At 42.7% G+C, this 15968-nt stretch overlaps 1 protein-coding gene and 1 long non-coding RNA gene across 5 annotated transcripts in view; both read right to left on the bottom strand.

Annotated features, from left to right (window-relative positions):
* TNFRSF14 (TNF receptor superfamily member 14) overlaps positions 1–15968 on the bottom strand; it is a 470620-nt gene that overhangs the window by 390577 nt on the left and 64075 nt on the right. The window lies entirely within an intron of this gene.
* Positions 8375–14408, bottom strand: LOC144754546 (uncharacterized). Of its 2 annotated transcripts, XR_013594743.1 has the most exons (4): positions 14281–14408; positions 8905–8933; positions 8714–8813; positions 8375–8443 (listed from the first exon to the last, which is right to left on the bottom strand). It is a non-coding gene; the product is annotated as an uncharacterized LOC144754546 (long non-coding RNA). The 2 variants fall into 2 exon arrangements; XR_013594742.1 differs by lacking the exon at positions 8714–8813.

The raw sequence follows: 15968 nt of genomic DNA, 5'->3' as shown, positions 1-15968 counted from the left end.
AGTCGACATAGGTACAGAGAGACCCTGGAAGATAAAACATTTCAGCAACTGCAATACAGAAGGTGTGGTGTACCTCCTATCTTGTCCATGTGACCTGAAGTATGTCGGGATGACCACCAGGAAGGTGAAGACGCGGATCAGCGAACACCGGAGTACGATTAGGTGCAGGAAGACCAAACACCAAACTGACGAAACATTTCACGGAGAAAGGCTACAATGACCTGGACCTCAGATGGGTGGTGCTTGAGGTTATGAATAAACAAAAGACTGATTTCTCTAGACAACTCCACATCCGAGAACAGAGCTGGGTATACAGGCTTTGCAGCGATGATAAAGGCTTAAATGTTGAGATACCATGGCTGCAACTTGCGAAATAGAAATTGTATAGAATTGACCATGCACACCTTCTTTAGTTAACAACCAACTCTAAGAAAGCTGGCCTAATAGAGTTGGAGCTATTCTCTACTGCTACCCTCCTGGTCTACATTATTTTAAGTAGTTCAAGAGTGGGCCCGTTGTTATGCGTGCAAATTCAAACAGATCAAGCTGGCATGGGGAACACATTGGTTTGTGTAAAGCCATGTTATCAAACATAGATACCAGCTGTAGCAATTACCACCACTGACTATCTAGTTTGTACTTCACACATATAACAAGTGAGGTACCATTGGCCCATAATCCCATTATGAACAGAGTAATGTTGCTTTATTTTTCTCACAGTGTTTAGAACTCTTGGGGTATCCCCTAACTTTACAGGGATCTCGAGCGACCCCTGCTGTAATCCACGCTAGTAGTTATCAGTGCGCAAGCATAGGAGCCATAGCAGGGCAAGCATCTCACGGAATACACCTAGGCGCATGCGCGGTAGAGGGTTTCCCACTACTTCAGCGCATGCTCAAATACCGGGAGACTGATCAGAACCGGAAATGAACATGGGCCTCCTCACAAACATGGGAGCTAATGCCCTCGTAACTGCCTTCGTCTTCCCGCAGGAAGGGGAAGGGCCATAACATAGGTATCGGTGCCGTTTGACCAATGCCGAACGTAACCTTTATTGAAAACACACCCTCTACCAGGCGGCCAGGCTCACGCAAGAGGGACACAGGAAACAAACCTCACAATCCCATTTTTAACTATCTAAAATGGCCTTGATAGTGTTGGAGGCATGTTTTGACCAATGCCGAATGAAAACTGTTATTGAATACACACCCTCAAACATGCGGTCAGGCTCATGGAAGAGGGACACAGGAAACAAACCTCACAAGCACATTTTTAACTATCTAAATGGCCTTGGTAGTGTTGAAGGCATGTTTTGACCAATCGGGTGGGGCGATTCACAGTCACGCCTCCCAGCAGGCGGTCAGGCAGTCCCATAGAGGGACACAGGAAACTCACTTAATGGGCCCAATTAATACTGATTAGCTCACTAATTAGTCACAGCTCTTTAGTATTAAAACCCTCTGAATCTCACCATTTACCATCAGCGGGGAGACAGAGAGGACACCTCCGGGAAGAACGGCTGGAAGCACTGAAACTAAACAGTAAGAGTATGCCTGCAGGAATGCTGGTGTGACTTGAATGAATAGGTGGTCCATTAGTTCTGGATTTCACCTTGATATGTTTGCTTTAACTAGGAACCTTGGTCCTGGTTCCTTCTGAATACTGGTGACTAACCCTTAACTACCATTAGTGATTTTTTACCTACAGAAAGTCTAAGTAGGTCCTTCTACCTCAGCCCTCCCTTGGACCGTTTAGGGTAGAAATACAGGGTAAGAGTTGGTTTACAACCACTTTTTACCAGTGCGAGTACATGTTGCACCTGCCACGTGTCTCATAAAGACCACTTCACACCACCACAAGCACTATTAGGTATGAAGCGGGATGGATGATGTTTATAAACTATTTGTTTACATACTCACACGGTTTGGTTTGTATGTTTTGTCTTTGTTTTTCCTTTCTCTACGGAGTTACTCTCAGTGGTACTATACCAAGAGGGAAATATCCATCTACATAGTGTTTTTTTAACCACTCCCCTGATCTAGCGACAGGATTTTCCTTCCATTTTTCACTAGTTAAAAGGAAGTGAACACATAGGGTATACACCCCTCTTCCCCCCACCCTTTTTTAGGTCCTGAAGAATGCTACGTACCCTTCGGGGACACCTCAGCAGAAACATGTCGACCGCATTTCATTCGGTGAAGGGAGAATAATATCCCATACCACCCTTCACTTAGTTTTTAACCACCATACATTTACCATTTGAATAAAGCATAGCACATGGACTAATGTAATGGTTTTTAAATCACTTATCACGCCATCACTTAGATTTAGAAGTGCATCCCTGTCTCCAGGTGTATGCCCGCCATCTATCAAACCAACTTTTTAGAGGGCGAGGACAGCAGATGATGAAGCATGACACTGGGCGGTGTGTGAGGTCAGTCCGAAACTTTTTATGAGATGCCCCCACTGGTAGTGCATCTCTACAGAACTCTGTAGATAAACATAGGAATTGATTCAAGGGGCAGCCCACTTTTGTGTATTCAAGGATGCGGTAATCCCTGTCAGGAAGGAACTAAGCCTTCTCTCTAGATTTTACTTATGGTCGTAATAGTTCTGCTCTTCTGAATATAACTAAATAACTTTCAACCACTAAGATATTATCTAGTCCTTTGATGTTTTAAATTCTATTAACCATGTTGTTAAGTTATATTATATTTTTTTGGTAAACGTCGTTTACAACGAGATGTTTACACCGCACGACCTTTACCACGCAGCCATTACAACGCAAGTCGTTACTACGACTTGCGCTGGATGGCGCTGTTGGATAAGGAATATTGTAATTTTATATTCCAACACCTTCCCTACTGTTACGTGGACTGATGTTGGAATATAAAATTATAAGATTCCTCAATCCGCGCCCTCCAACGCAAGTCGTTGTAACGACTTGCGTTGTAATAACCATGTTGTAGAGTACCGTGATCTAAAAGATCGCATTGTACTGACATACAGCCAATTTTTTGTGTGAGGAAAATTCAGTTTCAGGAATAATTGGGTTTCCTCTCACAGTTGACCCATAATGAAAAAAAGCGTTGTGGAATCTTCACATCTGCGTATTCATCACTCCAGAAAAACGCTTGCTCAGTGTCCGAGACACTAAAACCTGAGCCAAGCATGCACCATGTTCAATTTTAGGATTCACGTGCGAGCATACACAGCATCAACTAACCTGAAAAACGGACTAAGGAGGGCAAGAACCGGCGAAGCCTATACGTCGCCCGCCGACACTACCCTAATCTGACTAATGAGACGAGAAAGCAGGTAACCCTCTTGCCTCTGGAAGTTCTATGGTGAAGTGTGCAGTAGAACGTTATAGCGTGCTTCACATACCGGTGGAATTCCAGTTAAGCACTAGAATGCTGATCGAGGGGGCGAGTTGGCAGCCATCGTCGAATTCCAACGCCGCCAAATCGTCTTCCAGCTGGGACCACTGGGGAGCTTAAAACTGCCTAGAATGTTTTGGGGGTAAGATGCAGGCAATAATGGGTTCTGACAGAGGAAACCTCCTGGGAACCCTGACAGTACCCCCCTCTCAACAGGGTTTCCTCCAGTCATGGTTTAGTGGGAAACTTTTTATGATAGGCTCTGACCAAACGTGGAGCATGGACGGCAGTACTTTTCTCCCATGATCCTTCATCAGGTCCATAGCCTTTCCAGTCAATTAGGTAATAGAGTTTATTTTTAACTCTTTTGGAATCTAAGATGCTTTTAACTTCATATCCAATCCCACCTTCAACGTCTAGGGGTTCTGGAGGAGTTTTTAGTGTCAAAACTGGTTGAACCTTTTTAGGTCTCGTCTAGCGTTGCTGCGCACACGTGCAGCTCGCTCGGCAAGATTTATTGTGAAGGAGGACTTTGAGAGAAGTGCTTGAAGCCCTGCCCCTCCTTTTCATTGGAAGGCGTTGTCGTTTATGGTAAATGGTGGCCTTCCATTGAAAATAAGGCTTCTTTATTACCACCCTTTCGCCTTTTGGTCCGGCCCATCCGGACTGGCTAGACCGCTCAAAAGGAGACAGGGTGCGCGTGTTTTTTTTTTTTGCATCGCACTTTCACTTTAAAATGAAAGCGCGATGTAAAAATAAACTGCGGCTGCCTGGAAAGAGCTTGTTTTTTATCGTCACCGCCTCTTAAATTTCTGCTGTTTCAGGGGAGAGGCCTGCTAAGAGAGATGGGGTACCTGGTCCTACGTGGCAGACGTTCCTTGCGTTTTCCATCTTTGGCTCCCCAGGGATGTCTGCAGGTCGAGGTGGGGCACCGGGGCTCACGGGGTGAGTTTCCTTCTCGCCGTTTTCTGCTTCCACGGGGCTGCACTCGGTTTGAGGCCCACTGTTGCTTCCACACTCTCGCTGCACTCATTACCTTCATTTAGCCGAGTTAACGTGCCGAGGCCCCTGTGCTCTTCACTGGCCGTCCCTTCTGTTGTCTGATGCCGGACTAAAGCGGCCTGGCTCCTGGGCGGCTCCTCGGCCCATCTGTGGTCTGAGCTGCGTCCATACCCGCAGTTGCTTTTCTGCCGCCCCTTAGAGCCAGGAGCGTCTCCTCGGTGGGCATTTGATCCCCAGCAGGATCCCAGACCGGCTGCTCCCTGGTGGGCAGCTGTACCCTGCGGCCTGGTTGAGCGGTGTCTTGTGTGAGTCGGACCTCTGTCATGGGTCTGGGTATGGAGCCCTCCGTTCCCTGTGTCTGAGTGATTGACTGTCGGGCCAGAAGTTGCAAGAGTCCCAATTGTTTGGTGTACTGGTGTAGACTGTCCATCCTGGGTTATCTCCAGGAACCCGGAAGTACCAGTGAAAGGGGCAGGCTCTCAGCTGGCACATGTCTGCGATGACGGTCCAGTGACGGTGCCAGGCACAGCGGGGTCTGCCGCTTGGTGGAGTGAGGCATTGCAAGGCTTGTAGGGGCTTCATCCCCCTTGCAAGTCTCCGGGGAGGGTTTTTGGGTACAGCTCCATTCTTTTGGATCTTCGGTGTGGCGAGTCGGGCCAGGAGCACGAAGTGAGGCCGGGCCTGTCCCAGGATGCTCGTCTCTGCCAACAACAGAAAGGAGGTATATTTTAAGATGTCTGCATTGCTAAGGTCAGCGGAGCACTGCAACGTGCCAGAGCATGCAGGCAAAACACACCAAGGCCCAACATGCTGCCAAGCCCTCACAGCAAGCACCCCCTCTGCCAGCATGCACTGTCTCACCAACACCAGCCCCATCCAGCCAAGAACTCCCCCTGACCTGCCCTGGCCAGTCTCTCAACCAGCCTGTCCCTGTCAGTGCCCCTGACTAGTGCTGGCTCAGCTGCTGCAGGCATGAGCACCGGGTTCATAGGAGCCCTGAGAGCCAGGGAAAAATGGCTGCCTGGATACAAGAGGTTGGATGAGGATTGCAACTGGTGTGTTGTGAACGTCTGAGGGCATTGTTCGTATGGGTGTGTATGATGTAGTGTGTCCAACAGGTATGTTAAGATTTTCTGAGGTACGAAAAATGCCAGTGTTTGTATGTAAGGGGGTTTAGTGGGGCATGGTGTAAGGGGTGTGTGATAAGTATGTGGGCAAATAAGAGGTCCGGTTAAGATAAAGGTGGTGGTTAGGTTTATCTTTCATTCAGGATAATGGTTTCAGTTTGCATTAGGACTAAATTTACACCTGTTTAGGGTTTAGTGTCAGGCTTAAGGTTAGGACTGGGTCTCTGTCAAGATTAGGGGTCCGTTTAAATATAGGTTTAGTTTAATAGTTTAGGTTGGTGCAATTTTTTGATGAGCTAGGCTAGGCTAGAGGCAGTTTTAATGACTGGGGTTCAGGTTATAGTTAGTTTTAGGTTCGAATGTGAAGTTAGTGTTAAGATTGTGCACTGGGTCTAGGCTTGGGAGGAGGGTTTATGGCAAGGTTGGGGATTTTCTCATTATTTTATTTATGTCTTTTTAGAGTTACAAACAAATATGAAACACATTTTTCTTCATTTTAGGTTTGTTATAGTCATAAACATATTTTTTCATTTTTGCATTCATCAACATCACAAAGATCTGTTTATTTAAAGCATTGTTCAAGGTTATAAGATTCCTCTAGCAACTTTGTATTTTTATTAAAGTGATTCACTGATGGTCCTCATAAGCAGTTCAATATTATCTGGGTCTGTATATCTTTCACACTATATGACTGGATATTAGGATTGTGGAACTAAACCGTGGTGGAGAGATTTCAGCTGAGTTTGGAAAATGAGATTTTCTTCTCCAGCCCAACTACGGAGGAATTTGTTGTCAAATTAGGCACAGTTTAAATACAAATGGAGCCAGAGCCCGAGACCTAAGTTACGTTTTAGAGAAACTTGTGATACTCATATAGAAACGTTGCCTCAAAGCTGCAGAAAGTGTCCGTGTTCACCATTTGGGCTCGGTTTAGAAAGAATCAAATAAATCGATTGATTGTTGACCACCATTGCAGGCATTCAATCAAAATGGTGTCATTCACTGCATTGAATGGCAACCACTGATCCAAAGTGACCAGACACGAGAGGCTGCATTCACCTGTGCAAATGAGAGTGGCATCCCATGTACATCAGAGGATGTTCTCTCGGTGTCTGATACTGGTATAAACTTTGTTGTCTAATATCCAGTCTGACATGACCTGGGAAGCAATTTGTTGTATCCTGAATGTGGTGACTGGGGTGTCATCCCAAATACATCTTGATAGAATGTATGCAGGTACAAGCCTCTACCTTGCTCATTGCACCATCAGGATTCAAGCAAGCCGGGCCGAAGACGGCTGTAATGCCAGAAACCGGTCCCCGGAATTCAATACTGGACAATAAATACATTCTCTACAAATGTTTAGAGACGGAGTGCTACATTGACCAATGTCCCCCACTACCAAGAGGAACAAAACCCGTTAAATCAAAAGATTACCGAGTATATACATGAACAAGAAAAAGGTCAGGAAAGCACAATCCTAATATGCGACTGTATGTACAACTGATATAATATACAGTTAAAGTGACATAAAGCTTCGAGTAATATCAGTAGCTTCTTTTCTGTTATAGGACAAAAGGATCAATAAAGTTCATATTTCGTGTCATCATTTTCTATATTTATTCATAAATAACTTCCGATTAATGGAACAACAGCCGGCACGTGTTTCGTCTGTACTATGGATAAGTACATAGACTTTTTCAAGGCTGTAAAAACACAGTAAAAAAGCATACATAAATTTACACGATTTAAAAAATTAGTACAGCATATAGCGACGACAAAAATAGAAAAAAGGGGGCCTAAATAGACATAAGTAAAATTCATTACATATTTAAAATGCAGTGATGTGCCGAAATTTAGATGTGCAAAACACACGAGGAATAAAGGAAAAGAGATTTAAATTGGAACAGAACGTGCAAAGTAATATACCGTAAATGAAAAGGAGGAGACACCCACATCTAGGCGTGAATCAGAAAAAAATTTTGAGGAAAAGGAAAAGAGAAGGTCATGAATGTATATATAAAGAAAAAACAGCAACCTTGTCAAACATCCAAAGCAGAAATCAAGATGTGAGTGTATAGGAGAGCCATGCCAACCAAGTAACATAATATATCTAAAGAAGGGCTAACCTCAATAAAAAGAGTGATCAAACACATATGATGTCAGTTCATCTGTAAAAATGTAGTAGATTGAAAGCTCCTAAGGGGAAAAAAAAACAGATTATATAACTAGGTGATCTGAGAATAAGGTACTTGATCATTGGCCAATCATGATAAAAAATAAGTTGATATGTAAAGAAGAGCGGGTAATCTCTACAGTGGTGCCAATGCAATAAATCCTCACATTCCTGTAAGTAGCTTAATCCAAAAAGCCTCAAAGGTTCTGTTGACCTCAAACAGGAAGACCAAAAACCAAGAAAAACTGTATTATTTGAAATTCTCACCAGCAGTGAAAATAACTCCCCAACCGAAACGTTTGACTTAGGAGGAATGTAGGTTGTGCAGCAAATCGATAACAGTATGGAGATGTTCACCGTAGGTATCTGTGGCACGAAACACAGAGTATAAAATAATAATAAATGACTTTTACAATAAATACACCAGTCTATGGTTTCATGTGACCTAAATCATAAGCGTCAGTTCTAGTCAGGAACCTGATTGTAATCTACGAACCTGACCTAGAGCATATAACATGTAATTATCCATATGAGGTTAACATCTACAATATCACCGTAATTTGAAGAGTATATCCAAGAGTAATACATTATGTGACGAAACATACAAAAGACTATGCAGGGCAAAGTTATGAATGCAATCCTGTTGTCAATATCTAAATAAAGAGGAGTCAGATGAGGCAGACACACTCATCAGTACTAAGACAAATTGTATAGCGCAGAAGGTCAATAGAATGATATGCGAGTCAATGGAGGATTGCCTGTGTGGAAAAAACCATAATAAAAGAAGAGCAAAATTCGAATAGAAGAAGGTCTCCAACAAGCTACTATCATGCATTTTGAATGAAACGCGCAAAAACAAAGCTTGCTAAAAACCATCACTGAACAAGCGTAGTAAGATGACAGATATCATGCTCCTGACGGGGAGCCAGTCTACATGAACAATATATTAAAGTCTCTCAGTTATAGCACAGTCAGCAATTAACAATTTATGCGGTCTTATCGGGAAGCAACAAGCTAAATCTGCATACCGCACACGTGCTGCGAAGAGCAACAAACCGAGCTGAAAGAAGTTGCACCAAACACCGGGGTAATAATATGTCCCAGCGCTATATTTGAATCACCGGCGTGCTAGGGTAAAACAGAAAATATACCATTTAAGGGTGAACAGGATATTCTAAATAAAAGTAGTGTGTACTAGCAATGAGCACCACCACCTTACCTATACGGTCACTTGTAGGTTGCCATACTCTGTGAAAGTAAACAGAGAAGTAAAAAAGCAAAACCGTATAAATACTTGTTGTATATCATACTATAAAGGGTATTGTTATGTTAGTACGTTATCTATTTCTATTAGCAGCGTCATACACGTCACAGTGGAATGTTAGGAAGGTATTTATGTGACGTCATCTGTGCTAGTTGACAGATGACAGCTGCCGTTGTTGACACCAGTTGTTTCCCGCTACCGCGGGCCCTTGTGATTAATAAATACTTATTCAATACTTCATCCATCTCTGTGTCTTGAACACTACAATTCGCGACGAGGGTCTTGTCACCACAAGGGTCGGCGGAGGTAATCGATGGATTCACCGATGATTGATGATCGTGTCATCCATGTCAAGTAATTGCGGGAGGCAAAGCATTTAAACTGGTGCAACTCGGAGTGAGTACTAAGCGTTGCAAATAGGCGCTGATTAAGGAAAGCTTGCGTTAATTGACAAGTGGCAGTGCGTTGAGTGAAGCTTCAAAGGATCTTTTCTTTTAAAATTCAGTATTGATGTGCAGCGCTAATTGAAAGCGAGAACCTTGTCTGACGGCCACGCTGCGTAATCTGACTCTTTTGTGAGGAAACAAGCAGGCGGCAGTGTGGTGTGATATTGACGAGGAAGCTTTCGCGCGTTACTACGGCAGCGCTCAGCTGAGGCGTCAGTCTGTTACCTCAGCTGAGACGCGTGAAGCATGCCGGGAGCGCGCAGATTGGAGCACATCACGACGTAAACAACGTGCGGCCATTTTGGGTCTTAATAACGAACGTTTCTTGGATGTGCCCGGAAAACCTACCATGAAGTGGAAGAAGTGGGTGAGGGCTTTTGAGAATTATATTATCTCTATTGATGGAAAAAATTTCGATGCTGAAAGAAAATGTTCTTTACTATTCGGACTATTGGGCAAAGCAGGTCAAGACATCTTTGATAGCCTGCCTGAATATGAAAGTCCACCTGGAGTGTTCATTCCCCTGAATGAATATCAGGAAGCATTAAAAAGATTGGAGAGGCAATTTGATGAGGAGAATAACATCATGGTTGCCAGGCATAAGTTTGCTCAAAGAAGACAACAAGAAGGGGAATCTGTAGAAGACTATGTTGCATGTTTAAGAGTAGTAGCTGTAGAATGCGAGTATGAGGAAATGACTGATACATACATCAGAGATCAGATCGTATTTTATTGTTACACTAAAAAGGTGCAAGAAAGACTGTTGGCATGCAAAAGACCTACCTTAATGGAAGTCATAGATATTGCTAGAGGTATAGAGAGGTCTTTGTCTTCCACTAAAGAAATATCTTCTACAGGATGTAATTCTAATGTATTGTATTTGCAGGAAAAGAAGAAGGGTGATGGTAAGACTATTGAAAGGAACATGAATGAGAGAAGAGTGGGAGGTAAGCAGCTATGCTGTTTTAGATGCGGTTCAAGTGACCACTTGGCAGACTTTAAAAATTGCCCTGCTGCAGGGAAGAAATGCATTAAATGCAAGAGGTATGGCCATTATTCTACCCTGTGTAAGACCAAGAGAGGTAGTGGTAACACAAGTATTAACACTGTAGGAAATTTTGATGAGGAAATGTGTGCGAATATTGTTTTGTACATTGAAATGGAAGATGGTAAAATAAAGGGTCCTATTAGTGATGTTAAGATTGGGGATGTAGAACTTAAATTTACAGCTGATTCAGGTGCCCCGATCACTACTATATCTGATACCCTTTTTGAAGATAGGTGGAAGGGGGTGGAATTGACAGAGTCTGACATGAACCCGAAGGCGTTTGGAGAAAAAGACATAAATATGTTGGGGTACTTCATCGACACGGTAACCTTTAAGGGGAGAGCGATTGAGACAAAGGTCTATGTTGCAGAAAAGGGGAGGATACTGGTGGGATGGAGAGACTTAGCCCAGCTGGGGGTGGTTTTGGTCCCGGGTGCAAAAGACCCAGTAATATTGAGGGAAGAATGGATGAATAGTATTAGTGAGGGGAGTGAAGACATAGATTTAAATACTGTTTTTCAAATGTATGAGGGTGTGTTCAAAGATGTAATTGGTTGTGTAAAGGGGTTCAGTCACGACATAAAATTGAAAGAGAATGCAATTCCATGTAAGCACAAGGTAAGAACAGTGCCCTTATCTGTAAGGAATGAGTTAAGGGAGGCGCTAGAAAAATTAAAAGAGGAAGGTGTGATTGAAGAAGCAGAGGAATCTGATTGGGTTTCTGCTATTGTGGTGTCCAAGAAGAAAAAAACAGGGGACATCAGGTTATGTGTGGACCTGAGGTCGCTCAATAAGAACATTATTATAAACTGCCACCCCCTACCCAAAATACAGGATATCCTTCAGTCGACAGCTGGGTCAAAGTACTTTTCTCTCATAGACTTGAGGGCCGCTTATCATCAGGTGTGTCTATCAGAGAAGTCTAGATCATTAACAACTTTCATCACGCCGTTTGGAGCATTTAGATTCATAAGACTTCCTTTTGGCCTGGCGTCATCTTCAGGAGTTTTTCAAAAACTCATGGATGTCTTGTTTGGAAAGGTGAAAGGGGTAGAGGCCTTTCAAGATGACATTTTACTACATTCTAAAACTGAAAGTGAGCACGTGAAATTGATAGGTACTGTTCTGAGGATCTTGAGAGATAAAGGCATGACAGTTGCCAGAGACAAATGTAAATTCATGACTGAGGAAGTGGAATATCTGGGACACGTCCTTAATGCCGATGGGATTTTGCCCAAGGACGATTTGGTTCGTGCAATAAGGGAAGCTCCTGAACCAAGGAAAAAGGATACACTCAAGTCATTCCTTGGCCTGAGTGAATATTATGCAAAGTTTGTCAAAAAGTACGCAGAAATGGTGAGTCCACTTAGGAAACTTCTTAAGAAAAATGAGAAATACGAATGGAATGACGATCAGGTTGAGGCTTTCAGATTGATCAAGGATGAAATAGCCAGAGCACCAGCGCTGAAACCGTACGATCCACAACTGGAGAATGTGGTAACTGTGGATGCAAGCAACGAAGGGATAGGTGCTGTGTTTTGCCAAAGGAAAGGTCATGAAGAAAATACAATAGCTTTTATTTCAAGACAGCTAAATGAAACAGAGAGACATTATAGCACTATTGAAAGGGAGACGTTGGCTTGTGTATGGGCGGTACACAAGCTCAAAGACTATCTATGGGGCAAGAGTTTCAAACTGATAACCGATCATAAACCGCTTGTGCACATGATGGACGGCAGGGGTCGAGGCAATGGCAATGCAAGTTCCAGGCTGATCAGACTAATGTCCAAACTTCAAGAATTCAACTTCGAAATTGAGCACATAAAGGGAGGAATGAACAGTAGAGCAGATTGTTTGTCCAGACTGCCTGTGAGAGAAGTTATAGATGAGGAACTGGACGACAACGAATGCATAGTTGCGCACATAGACGCAACGATGTTGTGTGATGGATCAATAGGTAAAGATGAATGGGAAGATAATGAGAAAGAAGACAATGTGTTGAGAAAAGTGAAGGAATATGTGCAATCCAAATGGCCACATGTGAGGAACATGCCTAAAGAACTTAGAAATTATCAACAAGTGAGTGATGAGTTGACCCTTGAAAATGGGTTCTTGAAGAGAGGCGAAGTCTTCATACCTCCATTTGGACTCAGGCAAAAAATTATTCTAATGGCTCACAGAGGGCACCCTGGCACCACGGCCACTAGGAATGTCCTGAGAATGCACTATTGGTGGCCGGGGGTGGACAGCGAAGTCAGGAATCTTATTGACAAGTGTGAGCAATGTTTGAAATCTGACAAACACTGGAGAATGGAGAGAAATGAATTGCAGATGGTACAAATCCCAGATGGCCCCTGGGCTAAGGTAGCAATAGATTTTGCAGGTCCTTTCTACATTTTGCCAAATGAGTGCAAACATTTAATAGTTCTAATGGACTACTACACCAAGTGGGTGTGTTACAAATTCGTGGAAATAGTCACTACAGAGGTAGTAATTAAGTTCCTAGATAAGATTTTTGAAAGAGAAGGACAGCCTAAGGTCATTGTATCTGATAATGGGTCACAGCTGGTATCTCGTGCTATGGTTGAATTTCTGAATATGCGCGGAATAAAACAAGAAAAGACTCCTCTATACAGTCCCAAGAGCAATGGTCAGGTGGAAAGGATAAACAGGTTCTTCAAAGAAGGAATTCAAATGGCTGTGGCGAATGGAGTGAATGTGAAAGACTTTATTAAAACCAAGATCAATGCATACAACAATACGCCTAAGGATGCAACGGGTTTTACCCCGTTTTTCTTGATGAGAGGAAGAGCATGCAACAATGCCATGACACCGAAAATAGGTGTGTGGGAGAAAACTGCAGTTGAGTCAAAACAAATATGCGACAAAGAACTTAATGTGAGGGAAAACATAATATGCAAGCAAGCACAGAATAAAACGTACGCTGACAAGGTAAACAGAGCTAAGGATAAGGTCATCACACCTGGGGATTGGGTTCTAACGAAAAAACCTGGGTTGGTAAGCAAAGGAGAATCGAGACTCAGCAAACCAATGAAGGTTGGTAAAGCGTCAGGAGGTGCGGTGTTTGTTGAAGGAGAAGGATGGCGCAGTAAGGATGACATAGTAAAACTGAAACCAGGCCAAGAACAAATCATTATGAGAGAAGCTGAAGAGGGAAACGGATATCTAGATGAGAGTGTCTTAGAATGGGATGATGTGTCTGGTTGCTCAGAAGTGTTACATTCTAGTGCAATTCCAGGACAGATGTGGGATTCTAATAGGAACTTCACCAGACTCTCCTCTAGCTTGGAAGGTTCTACTGTTGTTCAGGAGGATTCAATGATTGACAATGAAATTGAGAGGAATGGAAATACAGCAGTCGGTATGAATGATGTTGGCAACCACCCTGTTGGGGAGCAAACGTCTAGATCGGGCAGAGTAGTAAGATTGCCCACCAGACTCAAAGACTATGTTATGGAATAAATTCTAGTTTTGTTTTCATGGAGGAAGGGAGATGTTGTATATCATACTATAAAGGGTATTGTTATGTTAGTACGTTATCTATTTCTATTAGCAGCGTCATACACGTCACAGTGGAATGTTAGGAAGGTATTTATGTGACGTCATCTGTGCTAGTTGACAGATGACAGCTGCCGTTGTTGACACCAGTTGTTTCCCGCTACCGCGGGCCCTTGTGATTAATAAATACTTATTCAATACTTCATCCATCTCTGTGTCTTGAACACTACAATACTGTATTCAGAAAAACAGTATCTAAGAGCACAGAGTCTGATAACACCCCTAAGCCTAATCATATAAATCCAAGGCTCCGCTTACCGTGTTTGAAAGATCAGGCACCACTTGGTAATGGCGTCCTATCAACGGATGAGTTGCACCGAACACCCAAATATATAGCGAGCCTAAGTGGGACGCCATATGGCGACCGGCGTTCTCACAAGGAGTACTGGAAACGGAGGTAGGACTAAACAAACTAACACATCGGGAAGGCAACACGCAAAGCGTTTGGAGAAATGTGTCTGCCATCTTGGAATGTATAATTTAGATATGGTTATATCAGCGTTCCCCCATAATGTGAATAAAAACATAGAACTGGGTTTAAGACATAGAATGGCAATGCACCTTAACGTATTAGGTGCGCACAATCTAACCACCGATAAAAACATGTGGGTGCATCGCTATGTCCAGTGTAAGTAGACCTGAATAATGACGCAATTATATAGTTGGACGTCCGAGCGCAAGAATATTCTTCATAAAAGAAACAACTAAGGCAAGAGGAATCAAGAAGAATAAATTAAAAATGAAATAAGTGTAAAGTTAACCAAATGCCCGAAAAGAATCAAGTAAATGGAAAGATATTATACCCATGTTCGATCCTCCTGTATGTTATGAACATGAAAATAAGTCAGTCACATAGAGTAGCAAAAACATGTTCATCATGTTGCATTTTACATTTTATCGGTATATGTAATCATTTGTATGTCGGTTCTATCTGAATATATACACCAATAATATTGAATAAGTCTTTACCAAACAGAAAATGTGGATATATCCATTATTTTTAACAACACCAGATCTTAAAACAGAGTGTCTCAATCATTTGTGACAACATTAGTAAATGCGTTGTATATTAAAGCGGCACATTCACCTATGTGTATGCCCCTTATTTGTTTGGAGAAATTCATTTGTATGACGCATTTGTACTTTGTGAAACAAATCATATTGAGTTAACAGTAGATAACATAATGGTCAAAAGCAGTTGTCATAACATCATAGATTAGACAGGTATTTGAGACAGAGATCTATATAAAGACATGCATTTCCCTATCTACATTTAATCCCTGATCTACCGCTCTCAATCTAATGAGCCATTGAGTTTCCAATTTCCTAAGTGCAGCTACCCTGTCACCCCCACGGGGATCTGGTTTGAGGATGGCAATTCCATGAAATTTTATGTTAATCAATTCAGATGATCTATGTTCTGAGTTATAGTGTACTGCCACTGGGTAGTTTGAAGTGTTGTTGCGAATGGCCCTAATATGTTCCTGTATTCGTTCCTTGAGAGGACGAATGGTACTCCCTACATAGATCTGTTTACACTGGCATATGATACAGTACACAACAAATTTTGAGTTACAGTTAATGAACTCATGAATTTGGTGAGTTCTATTCGTGTTATAACAGAACGCCACTGTTTTGTTGCATGCAAATTGGCATACATTGCACATAGTGCAGCTGTAGAACCCCCTCGGTTTAGAAGGGAGCCAATTTTTTGGGTTCAAGGTCTTGGTATTACAATCTGTTGATCCCAACAGATTTCGTAAAGTTTTTCCCCTCCTGTATGTCATAGTTGGTTTATTGTATTGTATTGTATTGTGATTTGTAAAGCGCGATTGCTGCCCAAATGGGCGTCCAAGCGCTAGAGCATGGATAGCCGAGCTGAGGGTGGCGGAGACTGAGATTTAAGTGGGCCTGGCAAACAGAAAGGTTTTCAATTGTTTGCGGAA

Source organism: Lissotriton helveticus, chromosome 5_1 (assembly GCF_964261635.1).
Source record: "Lissotriton helveticus chromosome 5_1, aLisHel1.1, whole genome shotgun sequence".
NCBI classification, from domain to species: Eukaryota; Metazoa; Chordata; class Amphibia; order Caudata; family Salamandridae; genus Lissotriton; species Lissotriton helveticus.
This window is presented reverse-complemented; position numbering and strand designations above follow the sequence as displayed.